The sequence below is a fragment of the Cyprinus carpio genome, chromosome B7 (assembly GCF_018340385.1).
Source record: "Cyprinus carpio isolate SPL01 chromosome B7, ASM1834038v1, whole genome shotgun sequence".
Classification (NCBI taxonomy): Eukaryota; Metazoa; Chordata; class Actinopteri; order Cypriniformes; family Cyprinidae; genus Cyprinus; species Cyprinus carpio.
In genome coordinates this window covers 11,685,270-11,709,060 of record NC_056603.1, presented here as the reverse complement: position 1 = coordinate 11,709,060, position 23,791 = coordinate 11,685,270, and the positions used below count along the sequence as shown (strand labels likewise).

The window sequence follows — 23,791 nt, the reverse complement described above, 5'->3', positions numbered from 1 at the left end:
GCATTGTTCCAGAATGTACTAATGCATTTCACTACCCTTGATGGTTGATTAGATCGTAAAACATCTAATAAAGAAATGATACAGTACATCCATCCATCCATCCATCCATCTTTTTTAGATAAAAACAATATACTGTATATACAAAAGCAGAATTTTCAGCATCATTACAGTCTTCAGTGTCACATGATCACACATCTTATTTGAAAAAAAGTTGTGCTGCTTTGTATTTTTGAAACGTGATTCTTTTTCAGGATTTTTTAAAAATAAAATGTTCAAACAACAGCATTAACTTGAAATGGATTTTTTTTTAGCATTAAGAGTATTTACTGTTAATTTTTATTATTTTCTTTAAAAAAAAGTTGTATATATTTTGTATATTATTACCACAAACTGTTGTTGTATTTATTGTGATTGTGATTATGATTATGAATACTTATGATCTTTTTGAATCATTAGTAGCCATCTCATGGTGGCAGGAGGTGCAGCTTTAATTTATTCATTAAAGTCAAGTGCTTCATTTCTGTCCTGTGCCCTGTAATACAGTATATGACATGATTATATGCTGAATGGTGTAGGATTTACAGTTTTTTACACAGAAACTGCTATTAAATTTCATAAATAATTACAAAGAAACTGCAATGAATTAAACATGACATTTTAAATAAAAACTGTCAAACATACTTTAATAATCTTTGTTGTATTTACAACTTCGAAAATTATTTTTTTTTTTTACAGTGTATAAAGATGTTTAAACTCATATTCAGTATATTCAATCTTGAAACTTTGAAAATAGCATTAGCTGTATGTGCAATATCAGATTCAAAAGCGTTTGACATCGCCCACATTCCCGCCTTTTGATACCAAGAAGCTTCTTGTTTGATCACCTGATCTCTAATCTGAGATATTCAATGAAATGTCTATAGGGGGCTCTCAGACAAGCGTCTAGACGATTGGTTTTCCATCGCAGGGGAGTTAAAAAGCCTGGTTTTGCCATCCAGGATGAGCGAGAATTGTGTGATTGGGCTTGTTCCAAAAATGCAAATGTTTATCAGCAGACGCTGCCAGTGTTTGGGAGGCCTAATGAGTTTTAATCATTCGTCCTTGTTATTGTGTGGCTGAGGGAGTGAGATTCACTAGAATAGATAGATCCTGATAGACAAACAGTTCTCATTTTTGGGTGAACTATCCCTTTAAATCACTTAAAACATACAATCATGCATCTACTGTACATCATCAGCTGTGAAAGTTGGACTGAAATCAATCACTCAGTGCCATTATAGGCCCGTTTTATCACACACAAGTGAAGGATCTGCTCTCGTGGCTTTGCTGTGGATCTGACCCACAAATAATCTTGTCAGTTATTTGGCACAAGCCTGTCAGAATCCTTGTCGCCGCTGGTGGAGAAATGTCCGATGAGACACGACACGGCCCCATTTGTCACACGGTGCCATGACCCAGAATGCGCCAGGCCATGGGGATGTTTTTATTTGGGCCAGTGTCCCACAACAGACTTTATCAAGAGGATTTTCTCAACATTATTTACAGGTGATCAGTGAGTTCCACTAAGCCACTAATTGGCTTATATATTGGCTTAGTGTCATATCGTCTGAATCAGAGACCAGGTTTGTGCGGCGTTCAGAATTTAATTGAACGTGAGTTTTAGGCCCCGTCCACACAGAGACGCGTATAGCTGTATACGCATAAATTTTGAATCGTATAGGCATTTCTTCCACATGGATCCGGCGTTTTGGGAGAGTGAAACTGATATTTTTTGAAACCAGGGTCCCAGAGTGGATAAATCTGAAAACGGCACCCTTGTGTTTTCGTGTGGACAGCGAATCTGTATATTTTCTGAAACTATGACGTCATCAGCCCACGTCTCGCCCCTAGTCAGACGTCACGTAACAGCAACAAAAACATGAACAAACACTGAATATTGTCTTTTTATTAACTAACATTAACACAGATTAATAAATGTATTGTTCCATGCTCGTTTGTATACTGTACCACACTCAAGGTTTATGCGCATAGTAGGGCTGCACGATTATGACAAAAATCATAATTGTCAATTATTCCCTTGAAATTGTAATTGCGATTATTAATTACGATTATCACAATTTACATTAAATTATGTTTATATCATTGTTTGATGCAGCTGCATGTCATATTTTTATATGAAAATAATACTAAGTGCTTTACTATAGTATTAAGCCTCAAATGTCAACTATACATCGGACTGATTTCTTCCTAAATTATAAAAAAGTAAAAATATGAATGGTATTATAATGTTATTCTAAAACTAAAATCAAAAAAATGGGAAAAACCCTTAAGATAACATGTATAAAGAAAAAAAAATGCATCTTAAGTATGCAGAATAACATAAGTGGACTTTGAACGATTAATTGCCGCTTTGAACGATTACGTAATTGTGGCATCAATAATTGTAATTGCGATTAGAAATTCGATTAATTGTGCAGCCCTAGCGCATAGTCCATGTCTTCTTCTCCACTTTTAGTGTATCTCTGTGGCAGAATTACAGTGCCACATGCTGGTCTGGCATGCATATTACAACGTCTTGTGTTGGTTTCGTGTGGATGCAGATATTTCTTGAGACGAGGGGAAAAAAGATTGGATAGGGGAAGCTCTGGCTTTGTGTGGATGTAGCCTTAATTTCTAATTCAGTTTGTACATTTGAATTTGTATGTAAGGAAGTATTGAAATGAAAAGTACTGAAATTCAAAAGTTTGAGGTCAGTAACTTATTTTTTTCTTTTTTTAAGAAATTACTTTTTTCGGCAAGGATGCAAAAAAAGTAAAGACAGTAAAGACATTTAAAATGTTATAAAATGTTCTACAAATATATTAAGCAGCATAACAAAGATATTAAGCAGCATAACCATTTTCAACATTGTAATAAGTGTTTCATGAGCAGCAAATCAGCGTATTAGAATGATTTCTGAAGGATCATGTGACACTGTAGACTGGAGTAATGATGCTGAAAATTCAGCTTTAATCACAGGAATAAAAAACATTAAAAAATATATTTAAATAAAAAAACAGTTATTTTAAATTATAAAATATTATAAAAATATTACTACAGTATGTTTTACTGTATTCGTGATAAATAATTCAGCCTTGGTGAGCATTACAGACTACAAATTTTTATAAGATACACTGATTTTTGGAGTCAAAAAACCTTGAAATGTTGAAATAGGTTTATGCGAGTGTTTATTGACCTAGATTCCTCTTCCTGTTATTCAACTTCCTTTATAGTGTAGCCAATTTACTTCAAATTCACACGTATTGTTTAAATGGGAGCCAGTTCTGAATTTTGCCCTGTCAGAGTAAACGTTCAAATTTGAGTCTATCCGTCTCAGGTCATTTTCTGATCCCTTCATCTTCTCCATATTGCTTCCTGTCTTCTCTCTCATTGTCTCGGTTCCGAAAGGCCAGAAAGGCTAGATAAAGTTGCTAATGGTGCAGTCAGTGGGGAGCGGTTTTCAGATATCACCCCTCAGAGACACTTCTCGTCTTTCATGGTACAGTGAGTGTTGCCAACTGACCAACAGAAGTGAAGGCATCATGTCTACAGGAAGAAAGATGAAATTCTGATCACTACGATCACTAGTACATATCTGCTTTTTTCAGCGCCACAAGGATGCACTGTTTCTACGTGTATTTAGCTTTGATTTGAAATAAAACAGCGCATCCTTGAGACGCGGATGACACAGAAGAGCATACACAGCATACGATGATATGAAGAGACACAGAGGAGACCATTGACAAAGGAATTATTGAATAGAGTTGTTATTTATTTTATTTTTTTTCACTTACAAAAAGTGTTCCCGTTGCTTCATATAACCCAGACCCCACGTCTGATAGCAGATGGAGTATTCTGACGATAACTTTCATACCTTTTATGGACCTTGACACTGCTATCTATTTGGCAGTCTATGGGACAGTCACAGGCCTCCAGGTTTTCATCCAAAATATCTTAAATTGTGTTCTGAAGATGAACAGAGCTTTTACGGGTTTGGAACGACATGGGGGTAAGTGATTAATGACAAAATTTTCATTTTGGGATGGAGTATCCCTTTAACTTCTCCTTCTCCAACTTCTCCATCTTGTTTATGAATGTTTAGATGTTTTAACTGTAAAAACAAGAAATAAACGCTAATTACAAAAGTGATTTTTAGATGGTTTCTTCCTGTTGAAGTGAGCAGTTCTTAGCTGGGATATGAATCAGCCTTTATGCCGTTAGTCAGACGTCTGGCTTCACAAGACTAATAAGCTGATAACATTAAATAAAAGGATAGAAAAATTCCCATAACCTCAACACACACTCTCTCTCTCGCACACATTTATCTCCTCTTCCTCCTCTCACTGTAATTTTCCTCATTTTTATATTTCTTATAAAATCATTTATCCTGCTCCCTTCCGCCCCCTTTCTGACAGAACCTCTACAGTTCTTTTTCTTTTTTTCCACAATATATATATATATTATTCTCTCTTTTCTTCGCCTTCTCAGTTACCGGATTACTGTCAAATTTTCTCACTTTTTTTGATCTAAAGCATTACCCTTCCAAACCTCAAACTTTTCAACTGTGCTTCTAAACAGCAGTTTCAAAAGGAAAAAAAGAAAGCGGCGATCGCTTGATTTCAGAGCTTTTTTATTCTCCTCACCTCCTACCTAAATCTCCTCGGCTCTGAAAGTCTCATGGACGTGCTGGGACTCAGACCTCACCTGAACTCTTATGGACTCTAATGTCACGACAGGGTCAGTTCGCTTGTATTGGACCAGACTGTTCTATATTTCACATGTGTTTTAGTTAGTTTAACTGGATTACACGGCTGCTCTCCGTTCTGCCTCTCTCAGTGAAAATGAATCACTTTTCTGAGCAGCTGCCTGCGTTTTATTTCACCGCCCCCTCTCACTTCACTGCTCCACCAGAGAAATGAAATCAATTCCTGTCCTTCAAAAAAGTTTCTTTGCCTAATTAAAAAATGGCAATAGGGTAGTATAGTACAGGTAAGCTTAATCAAATAATGAATTAGATGGGCCCCCATGCCTAATAAACATTTGTTAGCATAGTTTAGTTTTATTTTATCACAAAGCGTGTTTCTTTAGGGTTTTTATTGGAGATGTTTATCACTCACATGCATTTTTTTGCTCTTGTAGTTTTTATATTTTATAGTCTTTTATTATTAAGAATGTGTATTCAGCATTTTGTACATGAGATCTTCATCAGCATAAGATTTATTTTATTTTATTTTAAAGCATGCATCTTTTTAATAAAAATTTTTAACCATGTTTCTTCATTGTGTTATTCATCATTCATACGCTGTTTTTTTTTAAAATATATTTTATATTTAATGTTCTTTTATTATAAAGCATGTTTCTTCAGAATTGTTTATTTTATTTTATATATTATTTAATTTTAAATCATGATCAAACATTCTACTTGAGACCATCTTTCACAATCAATTATTTGGCATATTTATTTCAATTTTTATTTATTGAATTCTTTACATTTTAGATTTTTTTAAGCATGTTTCTTTAGAATTTTTCCTTGACCTTCACTCATCCTTTTTTTTTTTTTTTTTTTTTTTTTTTTTGGTTTTTATCAAGGTTCAAATGTATAAATTGGTATGATTTTTAGGATACACATGCCTTAGAAAGCTGTGAGTCATTTTGTCCTTCAGATGACACAACCACTCATTTAAGCAGCTTTTCATTTAGTTACAAATTTGTGCATGAACTGTTAAATATGTGCCCCCTTTGAAATGCCAAATGACCCCTTAAGTGTCGAAACAGCCTCGTGACATTTCTTAAAAAATTAAAAACATTTTCCTTGCTGTTTTGGAATAAAAGCTTGTTCCTAGTGAACTGCCTTGCTGTCTAAAGCAGCATCCAAAGCAAGATGGATCCTCACCAATGACTGATTTGGAACGCTCTATAGACAGCAACACAAATAGCGCCCTGCACTCTTAGTTGATTCCAATAAAATTTTACATTAGCATGTTGATAAGCTGTTAACGTTATTCAAATGGAATAAATGTGTTAAGGAAAAGTGACCAGCAGTATGCGGTGTTAATGCATCACTTTGGCAGCTCTAATGTTAAGCCCTTGTCTTTCCACAGGTTCTTTGTCTCTGAGTGTGTTCCTAGTATCGGTGGGTTTAACGGTGTGTGTCGTGTGGCTGGTGGCGCTATGCGGGGTCTGTGGATGGTGCCAACGAAAACTGGTGAGTGATGTAACTTCCTGCACAACAGGGGGTTTAAAGTGTCTTAAACAGATGTGGTAATAGACATTAACATCTGTTACTGTGTAAAATCGCATATCCAATCAGCTATGGAAGAGCTGATATGCATTTACAGTGTTTTTATGTTTTTTGTGTCTTTACTTTAATAGCTGTTTGTCTGCCATCTGAAAGACACATGCATGTGCCCTGTTCCAAAAACCTAGTAGGCTGACCATGTAGGCAACATTTTAATTCATTGCAAGCATGATCCTAGCATTAAGCACAGAAAGGCAGTATAACTGTACTTAAGATTCCAAGGAGTTTTTGCAAGTATGTCTTGTGGAGAATGCAATGCAACTAGCTCAAAAAAAAAAAAAAGATATTTAATTAATAAAAACATTTAATTAACCTCTGTTGTGTTAACAGTTCTAATTAAATAATATAATTAAAAATTAACTATTTTTATTTGCATATAATTACTACTCTTCAAAAGTTTGAGATCAGTATGGTTTTTAATGTTTTTTTAAAGAAGTCTCTTATGCTCATCGAGGCTGCATTTTATTTAATCAAAAATACAGAAAAAATAGTAATATTGTGAAATGTTATTACAGTTTAAAATAACAATTTTCTATTTTAATATACTTTGAAATAAATTTATTCTTATGATGCAAAGCGGATTTTTTTTTAGGATTCTTTGATGGATAAAAAGAAAATGAATGAATGAATAAATAAATAAATAAAACAGCATTTATTCAAAATAGAAATGTTTTGTAACAATATATACTACTGTTCAAAAGTTTGGGTTTCGTAATTATTATAGGGCTGTCAAATGATTAATCACGATTAATCACATCCAAAATAAAAGTTTTGTTTACATAATATATGTGTGTATACTGTGTATATTTATTATGTATATATAAATACACACACACACATGCATGTATATATTTAAGAAGAATATATGTTATGTTTATATATTAAATATATTTATATATAATATAAAATATAAGAATATAAAATATATAAATGTATATACATGTAAATATTTTCTAAATATATAATTTATGTGTGTGTATTTATATATACATAATAAATATACCCTGTACACATACATATATTATGTAAACAAAACTTTTATTTTGGATGTGATTAATCGTGATTAATCATTTGACAGCCCTAAATTATTATTATTATTTTTTTATTTTTTATTTTGATGGTCACTTTAATTATTATTATTAACACCAGGACTGACTGGTGTAATGGCTGCTGAAAATTCACAGAAACAAATTACATAGTAAACTATATGTAAATAGAAAAGTTATTTTAGATTCTAATAATTTTTCACAATATTTTACTGTATTTTTAAATCAAATAAATGCTTCATTGGTGAGCATGAGAGACTAAAAATTAAAAAATAAAAAGAAATTACAGACCCCAAACTTTTACATAGTATTGTATGCATTTACATTAACTCCCAGCTATATTGGAATTCTGTTTGAGGTAGGATGCTGCCTTAGAAGACCGCTACATATTTAGGCAGCTCGCTAGATTCTGGAACAGAGCCATGATGTCATCAAGTTTGAAATTTAAACCTACTAAAGCTGTGTTTGGGGCTCAGTTATAAAACAGAAGAAAATAAGGGTCATCTAATTATTTTTGTTTGCCATTTCAACAAATTGGTGCTCTGCACGCAAATAAATTGATGAAAACCTAAAAACATAATGGAAGGATTTAAACAGCGTTTTGTTAGTGTTGCAGGAGTGGGGGGGGGGGGGGGCATGACGTGCCCTCATTCGTGTTTACATCAGACCTCCATCCAGATTGCCTTTCAACAGTTGTAAATCTTATTTTCTGTCTGGATAATTAGCTGTTGAGCCTGTAGTTTTCTGTTCAGCCTCAGCATCTGCAAAACAAGATTTGCCATGCAACTCGTGTAAAGGAATTCAGCGCAAGGCGGTCAAATAAGACTGAATCGTGTGTGAGGAAGAACGTGTATTAAGGAAAAAGAATAATTAGGCTAAATGATTTATATATAAACATGAAAATGTGATTACACCCACTTTCTGATTAATAGCCAGTTGATAAATAGAATCCACAAACAAAATTAATCACCTGTGTTCAGTTTAATTGAATTACCCTCTTCCTGAAATAAACGGATCACCTATTATTCAAAATTAATTACCTTTAACACATTTAATGTGTCAATTGCTTTTTGCCTAGAAGAGTAGCTGAATGTGGAGGCATGGTTTCTCAACCGTGCGTAAAACAAATCCAGGTTTTCCACTCGTCAGCTGAGAGGAGTGATGGGTTTTGAGATGGTCAGCACAGGCCAGACGGAGTAAGTGAAAGAGAGGAGATGAGAGGAGAAGTGAGAGGCAGACGGGAAGACTGCAGGGTGGCTAAAAAGAGATTTCAAGCTTTAATTACACTCAGTAATAGTCCCCACCACGTGCCCTGCCTGCGGGCATCTACCGTCTTCATGTTATTACAATGAGGGATTACAAAAATTTTCACAAATTTTCATACTCGGTATTTTTCAGTCTAAACCGAATGTAATTGTTCCCCCCTTTTCGTACAGTACTAGTCTGGGCTTAATAGCTGCTTGGTGACCATAAAATGATTAGCAAAATACATAGACTTAAACCTCAGAAAAATAAACTTGAGCCATGGCTGAACAGTAACACTCGCCATATAAGACAAGCTTGCAGAAGAGCAGAGCGCAGATGGAAAAAGGATAACCTACAGGTGTCCTATGAAATACTGCGTGAGTCTTTAATATCATATCAGAAAGCTGTCAAGTTTTGCTACTTCTCTGAGATAATTGCTAAAAATTCTAATAATCATAGGATCTTATTTAATATTTTAAATTCTGTCTTTAACCCCATAGGAAACAATTATCTTACTGAATCTTCCTCTCTGTGTGAAAAATTTCTGAGTTTTTTTTTTGTTGTTGACAAAATAGTAGTGATTAGACAGTCTATATTACCCTCATCTGTTGATCCAGCCAATCCTGTTATGGCCACCAGGTTTAAAACACTTTTAAGCCAATTACTATGTCTTGTCTAACTGATATAGTCAACAATTTGAGTTTTTTTAAAACAGATATTTTACAGTGTTGGGGCATGGATCTTGTTCATTATGAACAAAAGCCTTCTCTCAGGCTCTGTTCCGGCTCTTTGTAAACATGCCAGGGTGAGACCAATATTAAAAAGACCTAATTTGTACATCACTGACTTATCAAATTTTAGACCCATTTATAATTTACCTTTTATATCTAAGATCCTAGAGAAAACTACTACTGCTACTGCAATTACAGAGCTTCCTTGATGCAAATATTATCCTTGATAAATTTCGGTCTGGTTTTAGGACAAAGCACAGTACAGAATCTGCACTATTAAGAGTTTTGAATGACATTCTGCTATATGTTGACTCCGGAGACTCAGTCATTTTAATGCTCTTAGACTTGAGTGAAGCATTTGATACTGTTGATCATGCCATTCTATTGTCACGTCTTGAACATTATGTGGGCATCCGTGGAAGTGCCTTCAGCTGGTTTAAATCTTTTTTTACTGACAAGACCTTTTCAGTTGGCATTGGAGGCTCTGTCTCATCCTATAGCTCCTCTTACCTATGGTGTTCCTCAAGGATCCATTTTGTCCCCAACTCTGTTTTCATTATATATGTTTCCTCTAGGTTCTATTCTTAGAAGGCATGAAGTATCTTTTCATTTGTATGCAGATGACACTCAAATTTAGCTGCCTTTTAAGCACACTGACAAGAAAGGCTTAGAAACCTTGCTTGCCTGTCTAAATGACATAAGATCCTTGATGTCCTTAATTTTTTTACACCTTAATGTGAGTAAAACTGAAGAAATTGTGTTTAGGTTCTCTGTGGGGATAGAAAAAAAAAACATTGTTGATGTTGGAAATCTGCACTCTTATATCAAACCAACTGTGAAAAGTCTGGGAATAATTCTGGACTCTTCCTTTAAGTTTGATCATCACATAAACACAGTAGTTAAGTCAGGCTTTTTTCATCTGAAACTTCTATCTAGAGCAAAGGCGTTTCTGTCCCCCAAAGAACTTGAAAGAGTCACACATGCTTTCGTTTTATATCAATTAGATTTTTGTAATTCTTTATATGCTGGAATTTCCAAGTCCTCTATTACAAGGCTTCAAATGGTGCAAAACGCTGCAGCCAGATTTCTAACAGGAGTCCTCAAACGCCAACATATTACTCCTGTTTTAATGTCTCTAAATTGGTTGACGGTTCTTCATAGAGTTGATTTTAAAATATTGATGTTTGTTTTTAAATCTCTTAACACCTTTGCACCATCGTACCTGTCTGAACTTTTAAAATTAAACACATCAGTCAGGTACCTGCGGTCCACAAACAATTACTCTCTAGCTCAGCCGCGAACACGACAGAAGTCAAGAGGGGATCGTGCATTTGCCGTTGTTGGACATAGGCTCTGGAACAGTCTTCCTTTTTATCTGAGATCCCTGTCCTCTGTCCATGAGTTTAAATCAAAGTTAAAATCTTATCTTCTGGCCCGGGCTTTCAGTAATTCTTAATTATGATTTATTTATTTTTATGTCTTATTGCTTTCTTATTTATATCTTAGTTTTATATTCTGTAAAGCACTGTGGTCAACTTCTGTTGTGTTTATTTGTGCTATATAAATAAATGAAATGAATAATTACATAATATGATTTTCAAAAGCTGAAGTGATTACCTTTATTTATTTGTTAGAATATGTATAACTCAATATTAAATCAAAATTCAAAATAATAACAAAAAATGAAAAATAATCAAAGTCTACTGATTAATCAGTGAAATAATCGATGATTAGCCGATTAATCGGTGAAATAATCAGTGATTAGTCAATTAATCATAATAATAATCGTAAGATTAATCGATTATCAAAATGATCATTTGTTGCAGCACTAATATGTGACTGATTTCTAGAGGTGTGAATCTCATGAAAAAACTGTCTCTTTAACTTAAGTGTGTTTCTTTACATACAATGGTCAACAGTGGACATGAATGTCTCATGGGAAAATTCTGTCATTCTCTGTGCCTGAAATTACTTTATTTGACATATTTGGAATAAATTGTATGACTCATTTGTCTTGCTAAGGTTAATTTTTTTGCTAGATTTATATGTATTCTAATAACACACTTTTTGCATAATTTGACTTTTACAGCTTTCATATTTCATCTTGTCTCTTTGGTAAACAAGTTAAATGTCATATTGCTTGTTATTATTTTTTATATTTTAAGATTGAAAGTCTAAATAAATGTCACGCGTCTACTGTGTTGGAGCAAGGAGACACAGGAGAAAAGACAAAAAAATCTTTAATGAACCAAGGATAGCCAGGAACACACACATAGAGCAGGGTGATGACATTCACAGACATTCCCAATTTCGGACAAGAAAACATGGAAATACACATGGCTTAAATGACAAGGGAGCTAATGGGACACACCTGAGATCAAATGAACTAAACGGGGAACACCTGGAACAAATGAACATAATGAGGACTGGATGGGGAAGGACCAAATAAGGGCATAAACATAACACATGGGAAAACTAGGACAAGGAACAAGTGGGGAGCAAAACACAAAATATGGAACAAAGTTATGATGACATAACTCCCCCCTCCCGGAAGGTGCATCCTAGCGCCACACAACATCCAATGGGGAGGGGGGGTGGGTTGCTCTGGAGCCCCACCGTCTCGTGTCTGTCCTGAGGGACCTCCAGATCAACCCACCCCCCACGGGGCGCTATGTTGGATAAGACAGTTCAGGGGGCCATGGTGGAGTAGGGAACTCAGGAGGCTATGGCGGATCAGACAGCTCGAGGAGCAATGTTGGATCGGAGATCAGACAGTTCAGAAGGCCATGGCAGAGCATTGAACTCAGGAGGCCACAGCAGAGCAGGCAGCTTGGGGAGCCATGGCGGAATGGGGAACTCAGGAGGCCATGGTGGATCTGGGGACACAGAAAGCCATGGTGGAGCAGACAGTTCAGGAGGCCACGGCAGAGCAGCCTCCGAGGCTGCTGCCCCAGCCCTCAACCTTGCCTCTACGGCTGGAGCCGACACTGGAGCGAACCTAGTGGAGGGTTTCCAGATCAGGATCAGAGGCTCTCCAGACACCGGATAAACACCTACTTCAAGTCAACACAGGTCGATTCTATGAGATCTGTTGGCTGATGGTAAGAGATCCCGAGCCGGAACAGCGTCACCACGGTCTCTCCTTTGAGTGAACTGGCAAGGGCAAGTGGCACAAATGCCCTTGCATAGGTGAGTAGGTCGAGGCTCGTCTGCGTCACAGCGATGAACATTGATCGTTCTTCCATGTAGGTGGGGAGAAATGAACAGGAAAACAAAAGGACATTCAAAAAGGGAAATAAAACGGGGAGAGGGGGCACCGCTTCCTTTTTTTCGGTCCGGTATTCTGTCACGCTTCTACTGTGTTGGAGCAAGGAGAGGCAGGAGAATCATCAACAGTGCTTAATGAACCAAAGATAGCCGGGAACACACACATAGTGCGGGGTTATGACATTCACAATACCGGATGAGTCTCTGTGTCTCTCTCTCTGTGTCTCTCTCTCTGTGTCTCTCTCTCTGTGTCTCTCTCTCTCTCTTCTTTCTCTCTCTCTTTCTCTCTCCCCCTTTCGTGTCTCTCTGTCTCTCTGTCTCTCTCTCTCTCTCTCTCTCTCTGTCTCTCTCTCTCTCTCTCTCTCTCTCTCTCTCTCTCTCTCTCTCTCTCTCTCTCTCTCTCTCAGGTGCATACCTACTTTACCGGGGTTTGCAACTTCAGGGCTTCATGTACTTAGCATAGTTCTAAATATAAATAAATAACAATAATAATAAAAACACCCTATATACTGTGCTCTAACCCTGTATCTTTAAGAAAACTAAAGAGGGCTTTACTACATTCCCACATTTGATGAGGAAACATGGAAACGCACACAGCTTAAATGACAAGGGAGCTAATGGGACACACCTGGGATCAAATTAACTAAACGGGGAACACCTGGACCAAATTAACATAATGAGGACAGGAAAGGGAAGGACCAAATAAGGGCATAAACATAACACATGGTAAGACCAGGACATGGAACAAGTGGGGAGCAAAACACAAAAAAGTTTTTTGTAACATTTTTATAAGTTGTTATCTTTTATAGTTCTATTTATTTATTTATTTCTATTTACTCTAGTTTTATTTCAGTTTCAATTTTGGTCACTTTAGCTCTTTAACATAAATGTTTTATTTCATAAAATATATTTCATAACATTGTTTTTTTAGCAGCCAAAAACATTTATATTTTTGTAAATAAAATAATAATAATAATAATAATCTGTTAGTTTTAATAAATTTAAAAGTCCTGTTGAAGAAACACCCAATTACACTTTGGTTAAAGAAAATTAGGTTTTAGGGTCATTAACCATTTTTGTTTTTTGCATGGAGACATTATTTTCATGATAATTAAGCATGTTCACAGCAAACTCCCATTATCTTAATGCATCCAGATGTTTTGCTTTTGAGTTTTTATAATTACCATTATTAATGGAAAAAGGGTTTTTTATTCAAATCAGCCAAATTTAAGGCATTATAAATGTACTGTATTAATTCTACATCTTATATATTTATTTACATTGACACATTACATTGATTTATTTTGATTAAATTTTTTGCATGACAATACTTAGAATTTGAGGGTAACGTACTTGATTGTCAAGTAAATAATATCACAATCCAAAAAAAAAAAAACAACAACAATTGTTCTACAACATAATTCCTTGTTTCAAGCAAAAAGTCATTGATAAGTCAACATCAGCCGTGAGTCATCCTAATCCAAACCCCTTTACAAACGGACTTTGATTGTTGCAGAAAATAAGGATTAGTGTTGTTGTTTTAATTAATTAATTAAGCGTCTGTGGTCAGTGTTTTGATCAGCAACAGCAGAACAACAGATTCTTAATGAGTGAATGAGCCAGGATCTGTTATGTAAGGCTGCACAGCGAGATTCTCCCTGGCCTTTATGTTTCTCATACCTCATACTGCCACGCCGCAGGTCTCACTAATGATTCATATGTTTTTTTGCCCACAACACCCCACGCTCCACGCCGACAGACTGCCTGCTTTCTCCTTCTCCTCCCAAATAGATTTGACAGTGCTGGGCGGTTTCAGGTCAAGACTACAGAGTTTTTCTCTGTCTGATCTGGTTCTGACTCTGAACAAAGGGGATCTGGAGAATGTTGAGAGATGAGAGAGCAGCATGTTGAAGTGTATGGAAATCTCACTGAAGTTGATGTCTTGTATCTGCTGGATTTTTTTTTTTTTCCATAACAAGTGCTGTACATTCATACTGTAAAATCTATCTATCTATCTATCTATCTATCTATCTATCTATCTATCTATCTATCTATCTATCTATCTATCTATCTATCTATCTATCTATCTATCTATCTATCTATCTATCTATCTATCTATCTATCTATCTATCTATCTATCTATCTATCTGTCTCTCTGTCTGTCTTTCTATAGTGTCTATCTATCTATCTGTCTGTCTCTATCTGTCTCTATCTACTATCTATCTATCTATCTATCTATCTATCTATCTATCTATCTATCTATCTATCTATCTATCTATCTATCTATCTATCTATCTATCTATCTATCTATCTGCCTGTCTGCCTGCCAGCAGATGAGGTGAAGGAGTGTCAGTGAGGAGATCTGAGGATGCTCTCTCTGTTTGCTCTTAACACGTGAGGAAGAGCTGGATCTGCTGTGAGACCACCTGGGAAAGATCTCCCTTTTTCTTACAGACCGTCTCACTCTCTCTGTCAGCCCATGATGTCATCTTTCCCCATGCTCATCCGCCTTTCTTTTGTGATAGTGAATTCTGTTTGAAAACTCACTCCTAGTCTGCCTTTGCTGTTTTTCCTCTCTATTTTTTTCTTTCCCTTTGCTTTTTTCCCTTACTCTTGATAGCGTACTGCATGCCTGTCAGACATCTACACTAGCATTTCTCATCTTAAACAACTGTCTTTGTGAGAGGAGGTGTGAGATGTATGATTTATTCATACTTTATTCATATAATCATGCTTTTTTTTCTTTTTTTTTTCATTTATGGGACCAAAACAGAAACTGAATATCAATTGTCTGATATTTTAGTTTTTGCATGTACTGTAGTAAAAATCTTAAATTCAAAATGAAATAATAATGACCTTTATTTACTTTAATACACATAATTAAAGCAAATGCAAGTTAAAGTATATTAAATGCGTAATAATCTCAAAAATTATAAAATAGCCTAATTTATGCAACTAAGATATCATGGATTTTAAGATTTAATTGTGGTTATACATTATTCAGTCCAATAAGCAATAGTCATCTGTACAGCCAGCCTTGATTTATTTTACAGTCTCTCTCAGCACGGTCTTTGTTTTAACTTTGTATTACCGCTGGATGTGAAGTTGATCCGTTGTTAATGAGCAGGGTAATATGCATGAGACCTGCTATAATTTATTAATTTTAACTGTATGTTCTTCATGTAAATTGACTGTACACTAGCAGAACTACACACCAAGCAATTTTCAGTACTGCACAAACTTTTGTCATTTCAAAAGCCAAAGGTCTTTCAAAGGCAAAAGTAGTGAGTTACAGTACATATCTCATGGATGTATAACCATAGTTTTGCATAATTGTAATTAAAGGATTTGGAGTGGGGGAAAAAATGAATCAAAAGGTCAAAAATGTCAGAGGACTTCTGTACATGTAGTTCTTAGTAACACGTTTAATTTTTCGGTGTGAATTAACCATAAACATGTTACCATACAAGACAAATGGGTAGAGACAAAACATGAAATTAATATTTAATTATTAAATTAGCTCAAATATTTGTAGTTAATTTATATACTGTATATTTAATTTTTGATGCATTTTATGGCATTTTCAAATGTTATTTTATGGGTCATGGTGGAAGAGCACTTTAAATTTATTTTTGTTTGTTTTTCTCATTATAATTATTAATGATTAATCATTTTAAAGTTAATTTAAAATGTATCTTTCATTTGATAATTTTTTTATTAAATATATTAAATAATTAAATTATAAATATTTAATAATAATTTCAATCATTTAGTAATTATAAATATTTAATAATAATTTAATATTTAAATTCAATCTTATAAAGTTAATTAAAAAATAAATTAAATAAATAAGTAATCTATGTAAACGTACTTACAGAGTCAGAACAGCCGGCATTGTAGTCTTCTCTCCCAGGATCAAGAAACAGTTCTCCATAAAATTTGCTGCACACATCTGAATATTTTGGTTGAACTGTTCTGGAACAGTGTTGTAAATACAACTTAAACACTGATTTCTAGTTGTGTCCTCTTTTGTAAGGCCAAACAAAGTAGCTTCTCTTTCACAACAAAACAGCGTCTCCACAACATGGCGCCAGCGGCAACAGCAAGAATCAGTGTTACTCCTCTTTCTTTGCATGAACATCTGGGCAGCGTTATGCAAATCTTCTCACATCGTGACGTAGAGATGTGGGGGTGTGTTAGAACGAGCCGTTTTAGGTAGGTGTGCTTGACTCTTAACTTTTATAAAGAATATCTCTTTGGAATTTGAGACTTTAGTCTTTGCAACTTTACAGATCTTCTTTATGCACCAAGAGCTTGTAACACTCCAAAGAGAAAGGAAAACTTGAAATCGCATCATATGACCCCTTTAACAGAGAATATAAAAATAAAATCTAATTAAAAAGATAATATAAATAAATAATAGTATGTCAAAGATGCTAACAGCTGACTGTGTTTTTCATATGGAAAAAAAAAGAGTCATAATTAGTCAAAATGAATTTTGTGATTTGTTGTTGCAAAATCTCGCTTGTGGGGTCTCTTCTGTGACAGTTCTTTTACTAAATTCCACTTGCTGTCATTCCAATTCCAATTCTATTTCCACTTCCTGTGGGGCGTGGCATGATTTCCAATTCCAGCTCATGTCTCCTATGCAAATGAGTGTGCTCGTGTCACAAAATCACAAGATGTTTGTACCTGTGTATGAACACGCTTGTTTCACTTCGTCTTTTGTTCCCATTCATTACATGAGTAGACAGATCATGGCATGTTGGCAAGCAGCGTAACTTAAATGCTGGAAACTGGCAGGCTATTGCTGTGCCTGGGCCAAGACGCTGCTCTTTCTTCCTCCCGTTCAGATCATTTATCATCTCTTACACAACCGCTGGCGGCGGATGGCTTTCAGAGGACTTTGTAATGAATACTCCACCTGCAGAATCACTTTGAGATGGATTGGCCAATCAAGAGATGCTGGGGAGGAGTGCATCTTTGACAGACAGGAAATGATGTAATTAGCCTTTATGTAATTGGTTGCATCGATCAGTAGAGTTGTCTCAGTTGTCTGCCAATAGCCCGACTGTTTGCATATGGTGCGTTATGGAAGCATATGAGTGTTTTCTCAAGCTGAACTGTAGTCCTTTGGTTCGAATGTCCATTGAAACAAAGTGGGCTAATTGTGCATTGAATGAGTGTTTACACAGTATTTGGCCACATTTACCTTAGTCTTTAATGTTTTTCAGACATTTTCCTATACAGTGTTCCTCACAGGCACATTCAAGAGTTCATAATTAGTCAAAATAAATTTTATTTCATGGGATATGGTGGAAGAACACTTTATTGCTCTAATTTAATCAATAAATTAATTTAAAATTAATGTAAATTATTTCAACCACATATACATACATTATGTATACACACACACACACATATATATATATATATATATATATATATATATAGAAAGAGAGAGAGAGAGAGAGAGTTGTTTTTTGTGTGGTTTTTTTTTATATATTTTTTTTAGATTTATTTATTATTTTTCATCAGTTATTTTCTGATCAATACAATTTAAAATATGAATATTAATCTGTAACCCAGGGTTATAGTTAACTAAAACTGTTAAAATATTTATTACTGTTAAAATATTTATTATCATTACTTGGAATAAATAAACATTAACAGTGTTTGACCATATTAGCATGACTTTTTCAATAAATATTAATTTAAATATTAATATTTTTTTGTAAACCAGATTTATTATTGTTACCTAAAACATTTTCATTACTTGAAATAAACATTGCCATTATTTGACCCCTTAGCTTAGACTCTTTTATTATTATTATTATTATTATTATGATTATTTAAAAAAAATTCCTATCTATATATTGTCCCTATCTATATATGTCAATTTTTTTACATTTTTTTTTTTTAGATTTTTACATCATGGGTCATGGAGGAGCACTTCATTGCTCTAATTTATTCAATAAATGATTCAGTAAAGATTTATAGAAAATATGTATATTAAAATCAAATCTGGTTAATATTTTTTAACTCAAGTTATAAATGTTTTTCTAATAAACATTTATTTTAATATTAATATTTGTATGTAAACCAGAGTTATTATATTTAGTCGTTAGTATACATATATCATTAAAACAATTTCCTTACTTAAAATAAGTGTTAACTGGAATAAATATAAGGTTTCTACATTTTTTCCCTCCTTATTTGAAAGATCATCTACTAGAGTTTCTCAAGACTGAAGAAAATAAAAAAATTGTAACACATTTTAATATATGCATCCGCCTATGCTTTTGCAGATCCAATTGACTGTATTCCCGGCTGATTGCAGATTGACCTGCTCTTGCAAATTCTTCAAAGTCCATCAAACACTCCATCAGAGCTTCTCTAGTGTGTAAACACCCCGAGGGTCTCAGACTTGTCATTAATATCAGCATCAAACCCCTCTTTGGCTCTTGATGGTGTGTATTACAGTAGCTCTATCACTGCATCTGTCTGGCTTCACTGATTAATTAAAGCGTGTGACTTGCAGCAGTTGCACAGAATTTGCCGAAATATGGCACCTGATGAAATTATATCAGGCACGCTTCAGTTTTTCATCCACTTTGTGTTGTTGTTCTTTAACGTTTCTCTCTTTCTCTCAGAAGGGGATGAGGAATAAGCCAGGGGTGGAGACGGCGGGGACGCCAGACTCGGTGTCTGTTTCTGGGAGAGGACGAGGAGAAAATAAAGCCATCAAGTAGGTTCCTGCTGCAGGGCTTATCCCAAAAGTCTGTGTTTAGAATTTAATACTGCATACTGCACAGTATATACTGGATACTAGGTATGTAAATGTAATGTAAATTTTCATTAGGGGTCTTTCATTTCGGTATGCATGCACTGAACAAATACAGTGTTTTACATTTTATATATACATTTTATGTATGTTATTCACATACTGTGCACAGAAATATCTGGAATAGCATGCTCTTTCAAGCACTGTTTGAAAATAACAAACAGCAAATGTGTCATTATTACTAACTGTGTTATTGATACACATATGTTTTTAAACATTTTTAATATTCACTTCCTATCTGTAATTTATTCAGCAGTGTTCATTTGTATTTATAGTTTCAGGAGTGTTATACTGTACTTAATTCTCACACCAGCTGTGGCATTTGTTGTGGTCAGTACTATATGAACAACACTGGCTTGTTGTTTGCAAATATCAGAAAATGGCTATGTTCTCATGTTCTGGCTAATGCCGTTCTGCCATAATTTCATGTTTTCAGTGTTCCCTTTCTATGCTGTGTGCAGTATGCAAATTTTCATTATGCACAGACTCATGATACAGATACAACATGGAAATGCATCTGAATTGAATGAATTTTCAAAGTGATGAATGAAGCTGAATTTATTTTATTTTCTATTTAAAATTAAGCCATTTTTAAGTTTTTTTTTTTCTTGTCTCATTTTTTTTTAGTCAATCATTCAGTGTAGTAAGATTATTATCAACAATGTACGTTTATGAAATGTTTATTGTTGCACTTTTTGAAATTCTTAATCTGTAATTATATATGGTTGTGCAGTAAATTGGTGCAAAACAAGTACAGTTGATTATTGGGATTATTGTTTTTAAAAATTAAAACGTTAAAATAAATAAATAAAGATAGATAGATTATTTGGTTCAGTTAACTTTAATTTTATTTCAGCTAGTTGCCAAGGCATCTTTTTTAGTTTTCTTTTAGTTAAACTTAAAGTATACTCAAATAAAACAGAAATAAAATAGGACAATATAGACATGTTTTAAGAAACAAAAACTAATCAAAATAAAAAATTAAAAAACTTTAGCTGAATTTAAAATGAAATCAGAAAATATAAAAACTAAAAAAAAAAACAATAATAGTATACCAGTGATATTATACAATAATTGGCTAATGCCATTTATTAGATTAGTCATTAGTTTTGTATGTTGCCATTACATAATATGCAAATCTATCATGTATATTCAGTGGTCTACCTACTGTACCATCTGTTCATACTGAGGCATCAATTTGCTATCAATACTGAGGAACCAGAACTGTTACCACAGGCAAAATATTGGTATTAGGCCAACCCTAAAGCCTTTTTCAATCTAAACACAGCCAGTGTTTCTGAGCAAACCACAGGAATAACCCCGAAGCACTTTAAAAATAGTAAGTGCGTGTGAAATGATGGCTTTCACACACTTGATGATGTTTATCAGGTCAGCAGTGTGAAGCAGCACACTTCCAGCACTGGTCCACTTGGAGCACTTGCTCTTTTAACTACTGCAGCCTGAATATTAATCAGCCAATGCTCTAATTAGACACCAATGCAGCCCGAAGCAGATGGATGCTGTTTTTATATCAGCACAAGAGGCCAGACAGCTAATCACCTGTGACCGCACAAGGGCAGGGAGAGCCCTTCATTGTGTTCCTCAGCCTGTGAATGAGACATTTAGATTTCTTTTACTAAAGGATGAACCCACAACACCAGTGTGGAACGTTTACATGCATTATGATACTTAACTGTATGATAGAGTTTAAGTACCATGTTGAAACAAAACAAAAATCTATGATTTCGAGAATTAAGTCATAACAGTACCAAAAAAAGGTTAAATTCTGAGATTTTTTACAGTATTTAAAATGTTAAAATTATTATTTTTAAAAAGTATACTTTATTGTAGTGCTGTCAAATGATTAATCGCAATTAATCACTTCCAAAATAAAAGTTTTTGTTTACATCATATATGTATGTGTACTGTGCATATGTATTATGTATAAATACACACACATACAGTATATATTTTGGAAATATTTACATGCATATACATTTATATATTTATATTCTTATATTTTATATTATATATAAATATATTTTATATAAAAACATAACATAGTTTTCTTAAATAAATGCATGCATGTGTTTGTATTTATATATACATAATAAATATATACAGAACACACAAATATATTATGTAAACAAAATTGTTTTTTATTTACTTTATTGTTTCTGTATTGTTATACATTCATGTGCATACATACATATACATCTAACCAGCTAAAAAATGTTTTGTAATAGTTGGTTTTATTTTTTCAAGCCATGTGCTGGATTTTTGTATTTTGTCTTTATAATAAATTGTATTATATTATATTATATTATATTATATTATATTATATTATATTATATTATATTATATTATGTTATGTTATATTATATTATATTATATTATATTATATTATATTATATTATATTATATTATATTATATTATATTATATTAAAGCAGTAATTTTTAAAGAATATTATGCAACTCAAAGACCTATTTTAAGATAATTATCAAAATATTTGACTAGTATTAATCCCAAATTATTTTTATTTTATTCTTTTTTTTTAAGTGGCACTAAAACGCCATCATAATTAATTTATGGTAAAATTATTTAGTTGTTTCTTTCTCCAGGACAAATCATTTATTTAGGTGTCTTTTATTTGAATACAATAATTTGCAAAGCTCATTTGCAACACAAGAAATGAGGCAGTCATTGAATAAGAATAGGCTGCCAGAAAAAATACAGCATGTTTTGCTACTTTGCGACATTAAATCATTTGAAAAATATGATATAAATCTTGTTTTATTTGACAATTACTAAAGATGATGTGTAAATAAGTAAACAAGTTACTAAACATTTGGTGTGAAAAAAAAAAAAAAATCAAGAATTGCCCAGTTTTACTTCTGTTTATTGCTTGGTAAGAGTTTATTGTTAACCTTCTGTGCAGATAGAAATTATTTTATGGGTCTCTTGTATGATTGCATGTGTCCCTATACCCCTGTAATGTAGTGTGTGTGTGTGTGTGTGTGTTGTGAATGAATTAGTACCTGGACCAACTCCAATACATTCAAAGTTTTATTATCATATTAAGTGCCTGCATCAATCCAAATGAAATATTAAATGGGGGGTTCATTTATATACAGTAGCTTGGAGTTTTAATAGAGACCAATCAGACATTGTCAGATCAGATGAAAACCCTAAACATCACAGCTCAAAGACTAAATTAGAAAGAAGTTCCACATTAGAAAGAAATTAATTTATATTTGAAAATATACTTAAAATATAACTTAATTTCTTTCTAATGTGGATAATATGCTAGAATTTGGAAAAATATTTTATGTATGTGACTTCATTCAGTTTTTAATTTGTTATTAATATCTTGTGCTTTGTAGCCATACATTATGTTATAGATAAAATTGTAAAACGATGAAATGAGATGAAGCATCTAAACAGGATTTTTTTTTTTATATATATACATAAAACAACTATATAGTTTACTGTTACTATATATGATTTTTAGGCACTCAGCACTAATTGGGTTTCTTACCTCTTGATATGTTTTCTCTTTTTCTGTATTCGTTGCTTCTGTTGTTTTTATAGAGATTAGAAGTTTGAAACTACAGTAGGTTATGAAAGACTGCGTCCTCTGTGAGTCAGATCCAGAGTACTGAAAGCACAGAATAAATATGACTTTAAGTTGTTTGTGCAAGATATCCATCTCAAAACCCCTTTAATCTCACCCTTAGAGCTATTTTTACATCAGCTCTTGTGTTCAGAAATCTTTTACTTTTTCAAGACTTGGTGCCACTTAAAAACACAGGAGCTCTGGAACGCTGTTAGACAAGAGAAAGCTTCTCTTAAAAAGTCTCTCTGTGGCTGGATCGTTCCACTCAGCCAGTTACTGTAGTATTACACCGGTGTTTTCTCTCTCTCTCTGGACTGTCTGTCTATCTGAACTCTCTTTCTTCAGTTTTTTTCTCAGTTTGACTCCTCCTGAAGAGTCTTTCTGTCTGTCCGCAGTGATCTCGACAGGGACTTTTGGAATAACAACGACAGCAGCAATGTGCAGCAGCGCTGGAGCTCCTACCCACCCAAGGAGTTCCTCCTCAACATGTCCCCCTACGCCCCCTACGGAGACCCTCGCCTCACGCCCAAGTGAGTCTTGGTTATACAGCTGGTAAGGGACCCCTTCTCTCTGCGCAGGGCTGTACTGAAAGGGGAAGTCCATTCAGTCCCTTCTGTTCTGGCCTTCAGTTCCAGCGATCCACTTTAGCTTACAGGGACTTACTGTACCTGTGTCATGAAACCTAAAAGGTGATTGTCAAAAA

The 23,791-nt window shown here is 34.0% G+C and overlaps 1 pseudogene; it reads left to right on the top strand.

Annotated features, from left to right (window-relative positions):
* LOC109058551 overlaps positions 1-23,791 on the top strand; it is a 129,958-nt pseudogene that overhangs the window by 37,819 nt on the left and 68,348 nt on the right.